Source organism: Ammospiza nelsoni, chromosome 9 (genome assembly GCF_027579445.1).
Source record: "Ammospiza nelsoni isolate bAmmNel1 chromosome 9, bAmmNel1.pri, whole genome shotgun sequence".
NCBI classification, from domain to species: domain Eukaryota; kingdom Metazoa; phylum Chordata; class Aves; order Passeriformes; family Passerellidae; genus Ammospiza; species Ammospiza nelsoni.
In genome coordinates this window covers 16,222,768-16,235,820 of record NC_080641.1, presented here as the reverse complement: position 1 = coordinate 16,235,820, position 13,053 = coordinate 16,222,768, and the positions used below count along the sequence as shown (strand labels likewise).

General features: G+C 36.8%; 1 long non-coding RNA gene across 1 annotated transcript; it reads right to left on the bottom strand.

The window, feature by feature from the left end:
- Nucleotides 1-4,443: 4,443 nt before the first annotated feature.
- LOC132077072 (uncharacterized) lies at nucleotides 4,444-12,372 on the bottom strand. Its single transcript, XR_009418992.1, has 3 exons — nucleotides 12,227-12,372; nucleotides 11,598-11,652; nucleotides 4,444-4,987 (listed from the first exon to the last, which is right to left on the bottom strand). It is a non-coding gene; the product is annotated as an uncharacterized LOC132077072 (long non-coding RNA).
- Between the last annotated feature and the right edge of the window lie 681 nt (nucleotides 12,373-13,053).

Sequence of the window (13,053 nt, the reverse complement as noted above, 5' to 3'; positions counted from 1 at the left end):
GGTCTAATTCAAGCCAAAGCCAATTTCAAGTTTCGTTGTAGCTTAACTCTACCAAGCAGCACAGCAGTAGCAATGGCCTCATTATGTATATTACCTACTGATTTCACAGTTGAATCCATTTTAAAGTCCTCCATGAGCCTTCCTATTAGCTTAATAATGAAAAGTGTATCAAAGACCATCTTGCTAAGTTGAGTGAAAAATTCAAAGCGGTCCCAGTGAGACGGAGCTGCTGAAACCATGAAATAACAGTGGTCACTGAATTCTGCTCTCATTGTGATACTGCTAATTATTGTATTTGGGACCAAAACCTGAACATCTGAGACAGGCAGAAGGGGACAAGTTTTTGTGTCTTGACAGATTTGTCACTGAATGTAAGAATCAAAAAATTAAATTTAGGCAATTAGATGGCTGAACATCATCCCTCTCAGCTGTTTTGTACTTCACCCCAAAATCTCATCAGGGCTTATAGTACATTAATTTAAACAACTCATCTATGAATAAGGGAGAGGAGTGTCTATACATTACAGCACATAATTGCTGTAGCTAAAAAGCAAAATTTCATTACAGCATTCTTTTCTAGACATGGAAAAGAATCCCAATTTCATTATCACCTGCAACGATAGGTGTATTTTTTTTTATTCTATTTAATAAGAAAGCAGTAGTCCAAACTTCTGTCAAAATGAAAGAAAAATGAAACAAGCCAGTGTCTAGGGAAAAGTTAAAATTTCTACACCAAAGTACAAAAATGGGTGGATAGAGCAGTTTCTCACTAAAGTTCTGGTGGGTAGAGTACCTAATTTGAAAGAATTTATACCATCAGTTAAGCAAGATTTTTTAAGGAAAAGGAAATATTTAGTTGTCAGCATCCTAACAGTTCAAACTGAAGTGTAATCCTTGGGACCACCCAGGTGTTACTTGTCATTAATAAATGACAACAAATGACAATAAATTATGACATCCACATAACCTGTACACTCCTTTACAATGTGACAACACAGAAAGAGTTTTGGTTTAATTTCATTATTTGGATTTATATTATTTAAATTAATACGAACAAACAAAAACATCTGCAACAACTCACCAGAACCACTAAGCTGCATTCAGATTAAATTGTCTGTGTAGCATATGGAGAGGGCTGGCACCTGTTTGTGGTGAAAACTCAGACTCCTCAGATTTAAGTGGAGAACAGAAAATTAGGAGAAGAAAGGTACACATATAGAGATAAGCAAGGCACTGACATGGAACATTGAAGAAAGACATATTTTAATACAGTTTTAGGGAGTACATCCCTGGCTGAGGAAAATATCACATCTCATAATTTGCCAGAGAATTCTCATCACTACACAAATAGAGTCGGTGAGAGAAACAAAACAAAACAAAAACACTGAGAACACAATCTATTATCATATCAAATGGGACATCTCCCAGCTGAAACAATATCATTCCACTTTCCTTACTGAGGCAGATATGAGGCAGAAATGCCTCAGAGCTTCTTTCAGGAAAAAGTAAAATGGACTGAAATATTTAAATGCATTATGTACAGAAGCAGAAAAAGATTTTGAGACCAAAAACTTACATTTTTATTAAAACAGATGACATTTCCCCACTACTTGTTGCTTACAGAACTCTGTTATCATCACATCTCCCCACTTCCCAGGAACAGCAGGTTCAAGAAGGAACTGGAGAGATTACTGTGCAAACAATAAGAAACTATTTCAAGAAGTAACAGCTCAGAGAGAAACAGCCATCCCTGTACTACCAATAACAGTTTATTTTATTTCTTAAGTACTTGAGTTCCTTTTGTGTATGGTTGTGAAGGGAAGCTTCACTTCAGTGCACGCCAAAGATCCAAACCCCAGAAGATGACAGAATAATTTAAATTAAAAATATTTAAGGCCTTATTCCCTCCAGCCTCTTGATCTTCATATTTCAGTTGCTGATGTTTCTCGTTTCAGCTACCCTAAAATGATGAATACCTCTGGGATCCACACAGAACCCAAACCATCAGAACAAGAAGGGATGACAGAGATGTCCCATATTTGCCCATGTAAAAACCAAAAGGAAAATATTAAGGTGCCACAAAATATTGTGCCAAAAACTGAATTGAAGTAAAAATTAGTGTTTCCTAAGTGAAGGCAATGGGACAGGAGAAAATCTTATCATAGTCTAGGTAGAGGAACATGAATTTTAGATCTGTTAAGAAAAGAAGGATCGAATTTCCACACTGCTTAAGTATTGGTTAGACGGATACAGATGAATATGCTTTTATGAATAAGATCAACAGGCATACTTTCAGATTTTAAAGGATTTGAGAATAGCTTTAAATACATGCACACTCATAGGAACCTGGTAACATTGCCCAATAAGAAACTAATAGATTTGTGGAGAATTTTTTCTTGTATAGCAACAGGAAAGACATAAAATTGCATCTCCTTAAGAAGAAAAACATTTAAGTCCCAATTCCCATAGTCATGAGGAGGCTTGTAAATATTTTTACATACTTTAATAGCATCCAATTATAATTTTGTGCTAATTGCTTTAATCAGCCCAACCTGAAGTGTTATAGTATTTTTCCATAATTAAAGAGTACCACATGACAACCAGTGCTTTTCAGAGCTATTACAGTACTTTCTAATGCTATAATAAACAAAGATCATGCATCTTAATTATAAACAATAAAAATTCCATACACATTTAATTATATGCTACAGTGAAATTCCCATAACTTTAAAAAAAGCTCTGCCATGATTATTAAGATGTTGCTAATATGAGCTCACACTAATGGGCTGTGCCCACTATTAATGTCAATGCAAACAGTTTACATCAGGAATCTGTATCTCCAATTTAAATGTTAATGGACTGAGTCTTTTTCATTTATAGTGCAAGAAAAGGATAAAGCTGCTGAAGCCAATGAGATTATGTGAAACTGCTAACTAGCTTATTACTGGCTCTGTCTCCAAATGCATAGAATGGAATATAATCAATTCTCTCATACCTATATCCTTATGTCCTGCCAAAACAAAGAAAAGCATAGCCCTAATACCAGTACATACTGCATTTGAATCAGAGCAAAATTATAGGTCTTTCATGTGAATGAGGCTAATAAATAAATATCTTAACTTGTATAAACCATGGATTACCTTTAGGCCAAAGGTTAACAGGGCAAGTTCCAGTCCAGCACATGAAACGTGAGCAGACCCCAAGGCAGCAGTGCCATGCTACTCATCCCTTCTGCAGTTCCCAAAGCAGCAGCTTTGGGGGTCTGTGGGGTCTGTGGGGAGGAACTGCAGTGATGGACAAGTGCTGAAGCATCGCTGTTCAGTCTGGATGCCACTAGTGGATGCCTCCCCAGCACACAATTATAGGTTTGAACAGGGATCACTCACGATTTTAAGAGATGAGTTTAGATATTATTTCCAAAAAAAAGCTAATTTCTGAAATTTGCTCTCTGTGAGCGTATGACATGGCACTCACTAGATAAATGCCTTTGACATACACAGTTTACATATCAGCTCCATTTTTCAGACAGATCAGACTATTCTCTCACACCAGATAATGTGATACAAGATAGTATCACAGCGACAATTCAGATGGCAAATAAACAACCATGTATAAATAAATCTGTCTATAAAACAATGCCCAGAAAAGTAATTTGTATTGTTATAAATATTGCTAAGATCTTCATAATAATTTAGAAAAAAAATTTAAAAGGGATAGTTTTGCATTAAAACACCATTTAGCTGAACAGCTGCTCTATTTCAGGTACTTCCTGTTCTATTTTGATTCTGTACTTTCACAAGCCAGAGAAACCAGGTTCCATTCTATTTTCCTTCTTGGCCTCAGCAACACACACATTGACATGTCCTCTTGAAGCCTGTTACCAGTTTCCACAGCTTATATCACCTCATAATAAACCCATGATAAGACTACCAGGGGACAAATCTCACAAGAAAAGGTAAAGGTATTCTCCCCTTCCCTATCTCAACATTATTGTGCCCCCAGTTTACAGCCACTGTCATCATGAGCTGTAGGAACCTCTACTTCCAAGAAGTTCCTATAGTCTAAAGCAGGAATGTCAAGGGAGGTATTTGTGCTGTGTTTTCTGCATTTCCCTTCCAGAATTTCTTTCTTCCTCTCATTTTCTCTTTGCTTCTTGCCAGCAGTTTCAGAACAAGCCTTAAGTGGAAAGTAACAGGCATTAATTAGGCCCACTGGTGTGCTGTTCTGCACAAGGAATCCTTCCTTGCCACAAAGAGCTTATAGACCATTATCTCCTTCTTTTATCCTCCATTGTGCTTTTTTTCTTACTGCCTCCTGCCCACCTTTTCTTCCCTGCTATTTAAATTTTAACATAGAGGTTTTGCAATACTCTCTTATTAGAGCTGCAAGAGCTTAGAAAAAAAAAATTGTATTAAATTAATTCTTTTTTATTTAAGACCTCTCAAGACCAAAGAAAGCATTATTAGAAGTCATGGGAGAAATATCTGAGTCCCAATCAGCAAAGACGAAAGTTCTGGAATCAAATGTCAATACTGAGTAAGGAGAATCAGGTTACATGCTTAAACAACAAAACTGGAAACTGTAATAATTTAGTGACTTCTTTGCTAGTCAGTGATAGCACCCTAGGGATATTATGATATTTAAAAGATGATCTTAGACTACATATTCAGGCCACTTCTTAGAGCACATCTCCTTTCCTGGCCAGCAGCACTCTCAAACTCTCACCCACAAGACATGTTCCCTTGTGTGACCATCCTTCTGCAGCATCAAAGTAGGACAGTTCTAAGGAAAAAAATAAAATGAATTCCACTGTGCTTGGCTATGTCTATGAAATTGTAATATTTGCTTTTTCCTGACTGCTGAGGATTGCGAGTCCCGTATCTTCCTCTCTTAGAAACAACTTCAAACTTCCCTGGTCATTTTGAGATTCAAGGTTGGCCTTTGCAGCCTCACTTCCCTTCTTTCCATTTCAGAAGAGTAAAATGTCCTGCAAAAAGTAGGAGAAAAGAAAGACATTGCAGCACAGGACAGGCAAAGTGCTTGATATCTTTATTTCCATCAGCAAGAGGAAAAATAATTATTTCTGAAGGTTCTGTAAGTCCTTAAAACAACTAGAAATGCATAGTTGCCTGAAGATAAATGTATTCTTCCCTAATCCCTTTGTAACACATGGACTACCATGTACTATTGGTGATCCATGAACCACAGCTGGCCAGTCTCATTTCAGACCTCCAGAGATTAAACCTATTAGATTGTCAGCCTCCTGACAGACTGGGACTTGCTGAAAAGAATGAATTTTCCATGGTATTATTTAAGTGTCACTAACCTCATCTAAGGTCTTCTGGAAAAAGAGCTTTTCCCACTTGACTACACTTGGTCCTTGTTGTGTCACCGTTTCAACTGTGAATGCTAAATTTTGCCCCTACAAGCTTACATACAGTTTTGATTGCCTTCAGTGTGCATTTACTCCAAGTACACATGTACCAAAGTGGAGTGACAGTGCTACTACTCTGAGAAAAACAGATTAATATCAGGCACTGAGTGCACTAATTGAACACTGCACTGGTCCCAGCACCAAGTGATTAAAAATCCAAGGCACCTTCAGAGAGAACAGAAAGTAGATAATTTTCTTCCTCAGAACCTAAATTGCAACTAATGTTTCTGCTCACACTAAAACAGCTGAATACATCACTCTTCTTTAAAGGATTTGAACTCAGAAATCTTCTTAACTATGTGGAGATCACTTCAAACACTTTTAGGCTGCTTTTTGGAGAGCATCATAAGCATGTTGGCAGCTTTTGTTCTCATCCAGGGATTTTCCAGAGAGCAAAACACACCATTTTTTCACTGGTTCCTTAATACTGACATTGCCTGCAATGTGGGCAATCATCTTACTTGCTCTAACATAATTTCTCTTCTACAGTTCCAGTACCAGCCCCAGATGCTCCATACATCCAAAATCTGCCCACAGTAAATTGAGATTCAAGGAATAATCTGCAGGTGTTAAGAGCAGTTAAGGAAAAAACCAGAGTGTGTCATATAGAAGGAATATATGCCATTCCTGGAATATATTAATGACACAGGAACAGGTGAGAATTTTGAGAGGCCAAGAAAGAGATTGCTTTCCTTCCTCCCTTATTTCGATACCTTATTTTGAATTGCAATTCAACTACTTATTCATTAAAGTATTTTCTAGGATCAGTAAGATTGGTAGAATTTGTACCTGACCAGGATTGGTACGATGAGGGCCATTATGAACATTCTATTGCTGGTCTCCAATACTCCTTATTTGAGTATCTGTCAGAAGACTTGTTATAAACTTTTTACAGAATTTGTAGCTGTCATTTCAATTGCTTTGGGATGAAATGTGACCTGTTTCCATCCAAGCGGAAGCCTTTCAGGCTGTCTGTGTGAAACAGACCAGAAATAGAAGTGTTTTCTTCATTGTAGATGCAGCTTCTCACACCAATCCCAATTTAAACCAGAAATATCACAAACAAATCTAAAAGGTGCAGACTTCAAATCAAGATTAGGAGTTTTACATTTGTCAATCAGCTGCTGAGCTAATGTTCTCTGGTACAGAAGAGAGTGGGAACACATCAACCATTTTGGGAAACCATGTTCAGACACTACAGTGCAACAGTTCCAGCCCTGGCATTGGAAGCAAGCTCATTATGGCAGGGCCTGCCTGGCTTTCACAGCAGAGTTTGACTCACAAGGACCATCCCAAACACAGGTCCTTGGCAAGGCTTGTCCCAGTCCTACCTCACAGCCGCTTGGGCACAGCTTGCCCCAGCTACTGTTGTTTGCTCTTGAAGTAAGTTTCAAGAGTCACAGCTCCATTCTTGCATCCTTCCACAGTGCCTAAAAATTTGAAATAGCACCTTCTGCCACAGGCAGTATTTTTTCTACTGCAGGGAAAAAAAAAAATGTAAACATACTTCTTAAAACCCTAGGTTTTATGTTCCAGTTAGGCAAATAATTACAGGTTTTATTACACAACAACTAAAAAAAAATTAATTTTCATAGGTTCTCCAGAACATATTTTAATTTTCATCATTTTCTTCAGAATTTGCCTCATCTTTATATAGTATCATAAATTACTTTTATAGTAACATAAATATAGCAATAATCAAAATTGGCAGCAATAAATAATTAATCTTATATTGGGATTTTATTAGACTAGAAGACGGCTCAAGCTGCTGAGCTGCATCTTCACAGGACTGTTACATGACAATTTGCTGGAAATTTTTGATTCTTTATAAGCCTGCAGGCAATACTCAAATTTCAATTCTTTCTAAAAGCTCTAGTTTAGTTATAGACATCAACTTAGGAACTAATCAGAAATGTGTACAAGAAGTAGAGTTACAACAGCATTCTAATCAAATAACCTAATTCATTCCTATTTAGGCCAAGAGATGCATCATGGTCCCTGCTGACACAAGGAACATGGAAGTGTTAAAAACCACAGTCTTCTATTTCAGCAAACAAAACATTTAGATCATTAGGCAGTCAACAAAGAAGATTTTCTTTGTTGTTCATCTCCTTTTCCCCCCTCTCAACACTTCAGCCTTTGGTGATAAAGAGAGCGTATTGGACCAACCTTACCCTATGTCCCCTTTTCATCATCCAGCAAATTACAGCTTACAGGCTTCTGCAAAGTCTGTTTGTGCCACTTACTCATACAAGCAGTAACACTTTTCAGTGTGAATGCCATGCCAGGAGCCCATAAATGAGACATTTAAACAGGCAAAGATGAATAAAAGCTACTTCCATAGTATTTTAATGTGACCTAGAAACTGGGAATTGAAACAGCGCTGACAGTGGGAACTCAAGATTTTGCAATCAGAGGGTTTGTAATAGGCTCTGAACACCAGGGAAAGAGAAACTGGCTATTTTGTATTAGAGAAGTAGTTACAAGAAATTTTTGCAGAGAAAAAAAGTGGGAAATACAATGAAGGAACAATTTTTGTAAGCTTCAGCCCAAACTTTTTTTGGATGGGTGTCATAATCAGAATAGATTTCAACAAATCCATTAGGGTCTGGAAATGAGCGCTAATTCTTGCTGAGGAAGTAGCACAGGTTATATGAACAAACTGCAACATTCTAACACTGGTGTTACTTCATTGTATATAAAATATAGATGGGCTTGACCATTTAATATTTTCAGTAGGTATTGCCTACCTCTGATTTTCAAAAAGAGACTTACCAGAGTAAGAATAGTCTCTCTCAGTCTCAGATATTGCCCCACACTGTCTTGAACACACAGTAATTTTAAAGCATTTTAAATACACACAAAAGTGTTTTAAAGGTTGTGTATTTAATTTAAAGGACCAAGATTTCCTTCCTAGTAATCAGGAAAAAAAAATTACAAATGCAGAATCTGAAATGTTCCAAGTTTAACAAACACAGTGAAAAGGAAACAGTTCTGCTCCTTTGCCATGCCTGAAAACAATGATATCCCAAATTCTGCCAGAGGAAAAACAAATGACCAAAGAACCACAACACTATTGTCCCAGCAATTCACCCTACACAGCTCCTCCAGCCCCACAGCACAGCTCAGGACTGATAACCCCCACTGATGCCTCTTCCTGGCCCAACCCTTATCAGCTAAAGGGAGTCCAGCAGACAGGCCAGAAACACATCACATGAAACAGTTTGAGGACTGAGCCACACAATGCTTTGGAAATGCTTTCCACACTCTGAGCTCAGTTTCAGTAGCCAGCAGAGTACTAGCACTAGCCAGTGCTGCTTCAGGATGGCTGGAGAGAAAAGTGTTCGAACAGGTCACAGGTCAGGGAAATATCAGTACTTAAACTTACCACTGATAGCTTAGAGTGGTCTGGCTGAGCAGGCTGTGATTTTTTTTTTTACAGGTGTACAGAATTATTCAGAAATTAATTCTATCAAGTGCAGCTTCAATCTTTCCCATGGAGAGCAAATAAAAGCAATGTTTAGCTACCTGCACTAAATTCTTGATGAATCCATAGTGACAGAGTATTTTAGAACTGAACAATGAATACATTGATGAAGTTGAGATCAGCTCTTGGACAATGCAATAATTTGCAAAGAAGAATAAATTTTTGATCTAAAGAGTTCACTAAGTTACTTACCACTTAATCAAAAAGCACAGTCTTTTCTAACTGCCCTCAAAAACACTTCATAATAGCAATGAACAGATTTACAATCCATCTTTGATTTAGGCAGAAGTTCATTGCAACCATCTGAGACATCTTAAAACATATTCTGGGTGTCTGTCATATATTGCCCCTCTGATAACTGCTATTGAGAATCTGCACAATTCTGGTGACAACTGAAGGGATTGCTTTTTTCGTCATTAAGAGACTTCTCATTCCAGAAACTCAAAAGTTGGACATTTGCTGGATAAGTATAAGTCATCTTTTCTGTTCAAGAGACTATTTTTTTCCAGTTTAATAGCATCCTGCACTGTAACACTTGACCTTGGAAATATTAAGAAAAAATAATCCAACCAAAACAAAACAAGAAAAGCAAAAAAACACATACACATCCAAAAAAACACCAGCAGCACAAGAAGGAGCACAAGAAACTTCTCACTTGGTTTCATCTCCTAATCCATCATCAACTAGTTGAAGAACTAGGGTGAGTTGTTCTCTATCACCATGAAAGAGTTCAATTTCACAGTACTAAAACTCACCACTTCACAGCAATAGCTTTGATGACACACCAGGGTAAAGCCTTTATAATATAAAGCATGGATACCAGGAATAAATACTCTTCTGAGGTCAAGGGAATTGGATTGCATAGAAAAATAAGACCTCAAAAGCAGTATAATAGAGGTATTCAGGGTGATGGAAGTGCTCAATAAAATAGAGCTTTAGATATTTTTACACTGATGAAATAAAAAATTTAAAGGATCACTCACTACTTAAGAAAAGAGGAATAGCAAAACATAAGCAGATTAAGCCAGGTAGTTAAAATGTAATATAGCACTTGTTTTTTTCACAAGAAATATAAGCTGATACACTACAACTGTGTAAAAAGAGATAGTTCCTGAACACCTCAGCTAGCCAGTATTAGAGTTTCTCATGGTAGAATTTTATGTGTTTAAAGAAAGATGCAAAGCTGAAGTTACTGCAGTTAGAGATCCATCAGGGAGGATGTGACCCTCCTTTAACAACACAGTTATCACACCTCCATCAGGCAGCACATTGATTTGGCATGCTTAAATCTATCATTATCTTTTCTGATTAATATCAAAATTGCTGCTTGCTGATCACTTAAGTAAAGGGGCTTTTGTGTGGGGAAAAGGGCTGACAAAGATCTGATGTTAAGGCACAAAGAAATAGAGAGACAAACAAGGAGTTCCATTTTCAAGAGAATACCCTTTCAAGACATTATCCTCCAGGGCCACTGTAACAGAATGCTGTATTTAAATCAGCAGGTCGTGCACTAGAAGATGGTTTAACTGCTAATTAACACTAGATGATATGCTGAAAATTACATGCTAATTAATTCTCTGTAGATCTAAGTGCCCTTCCTTCTATATCATTTTCAGTGAACATATTAACATGGGGAATAGAATGGCATTAATTACAGATTCACATGACAAACATGTGAAGCTATATTAAATAGTTGATGGAGGTTAACTAAAAAGAAAGATGTGGGTCAAAGTTGTAGACCACAGGCCACAGTATCATAAAGATACTCCACATTAAAAAGAAGAGGGCATATATTACCCATTCAATCTTCCTGTCAGTTTGATGTTGCTCTCTTGTATTAGATTTTCTTGCAGGAAGATCACTATTCTGAAAATTGGATTCATCTGTGCAGAATAGTCTCACAAAATGAAGGCAAGAAATGGAAAGTAAATAATCTTGTTCTTTTAGAAAGTGACAGTGATTACAGGTTTGGGTGGTTTCTTTTTTATAATGTAACTATTAACCATCCCCACATCACAAGAATTTGAAAATAGCAGAGAAATCAGTTGTGTAGGTTATAGAAATAGCTAAAGAATCAATATGCTAAATACTGGTGCAATAGTCCCACTATAGAATAAAAGAAGCCTTTTAAGTCAAATATGTATTATAAACATATACAGAGTTACTGATTTTTTAGGTTGTAATTTAAGTTCTGGAGCTTCCCCAAATAAAGTAAAATCCAATCACTACAAACAAATCAAACATTCAAATGTAAGATATTGCCCATACTTCAAGGGTTTCAAACTCCAAATACAAGCTATAGGTCAATCCAATTCAGAGGTTGAAAAATTATACAGAAAAAGCAGTTATAATGCTAAAATTACATTTTCTGTTTGTCAGATAATGGAACACCTACATGCATGGCTATTTCTGTAGTTCAAAATCTTGAGACTTTTCCCTTCCCACAAAAGCACTGGTAATTTGTCATTAGAGAAACATTAGTTACCAAGGCCTTTCCTTAAATTCTTTCCTTGATACTGATAGAAATAGATAGATAGATGTAAATGTCCTTTATTTTCCCCATATAAAGCCACCTCTTCAGTCAACATATGTCTTTGAATTAAAAAAACAAGCAACAAAAACAAAAGCCACACACAAAAACAAAAGTGCAAGGCTTCCTAAAAATTAAAATTTTACCTCCATAATGTACATTTGTCTATTGGAATTGAAAATTTCTGCTTTCTTTATACACCTGAAAAAGATCATTTGGGGAACTTTATTAAAAGTAATGCTCATCTCTAAATAACAGATAGAAAAAGGAGAATATTACAGCAGTTTTGTTTTATTTGATTTTAATAGCACAATAGCTAACACGAAATTAGGAATCAGGGAATTTGGTGCATGGACACTAATAACCAAAACTTGTGCCCCAGAGGACTAAACTTTTATTTGTTCATGGTCTCCAGGGAAAATAGCTGACATTTAGTCATCTTAGAGTTTCCAGACTAAGAACCAGAACATGCCCACATGTATAGATAGTTCACTATCCAAAATGACCAGAATCATCTTTCATAGGAGATGCAGATGCACAACTTCAAATAAAGCTTTTCTCCCTAGCGCAGAGTAGTAACAAAACTTTACTGTATGTTTAACATTTTTCTTGTTGTAGGATGTTGTTAATAAGTATTTAACTCTGCTATATAATGTAAAATACAAAAATCCAGAAAAAGAATACAGCCAGAATTTTTTACTTTGCTAGAGACGGCCACAGAACACATGCAAAACAGTTCCAGGTGGATCAACAGAAAGCAAAAATAAAGCCTTACCACAGCTTGTTGAAGCTTTGTAGTTCTCTGACCAAAGGAAACATCCAGTATTAAAAATCTTTTTACAAAGACTTTAGCACATGCCTGCCTAAATCAGCTTTTAAAGCTGGCAAGAAAACACCAAAGAGCTTAGTAAGACACTGAATGGATGGAGGATAAAAGAGAAAATTGGTGGTGGCATGGGATATAAAGCAGATGAGAAATCAGATTTAGGTGAATCTAGTTTAGGCTGATCATCAATCTCTGATTCAGCTCTAACCACTGCATCTGGTCTCATTTGAGAAGTCCTTACTGCACTAAATTAATTTCACATTTTCCATCCAAGATATTCAGAATTAAAAGGAAAACTGTAGGCAGTATGTAACTGTCCATAAGCCCCTTTGGTCATGACAATAACCTTTGTGGAGATTCCTTATCTTGGAAGGGTGATCCTCTAAAGCACTGATGAACTTTGAATACAGCTTGAAAGTTTTTAATGACAGCTCCTGCACAGCTGGGTGAGCTGAGAGGTGTGTTGAGTAAATTAAAAAGTTGTGTAAAGTAGTTAGGCAACTGCAGCCAGGTGTAATATGTCATTAGCAGAGCAAAGTTACCAACAGCTACACGTCTCACCTCTTTGTTCCAAACAGTGTGGCTTTTGCAGATGGATTACATTTACTAAATATTTGAAACCATTCTTAGAATAGATGAGTGAAAACAATTGTTCCCAGATGGGTGTTTTTTATATGCCTCTCCTTTTCCATCACATCTCTTCCTTCAAGGGTCCTCATGCATTAGGCCCCAGCTGCATTCACAGACTTTCACAGCAGCTCTGTATTTATAGACAC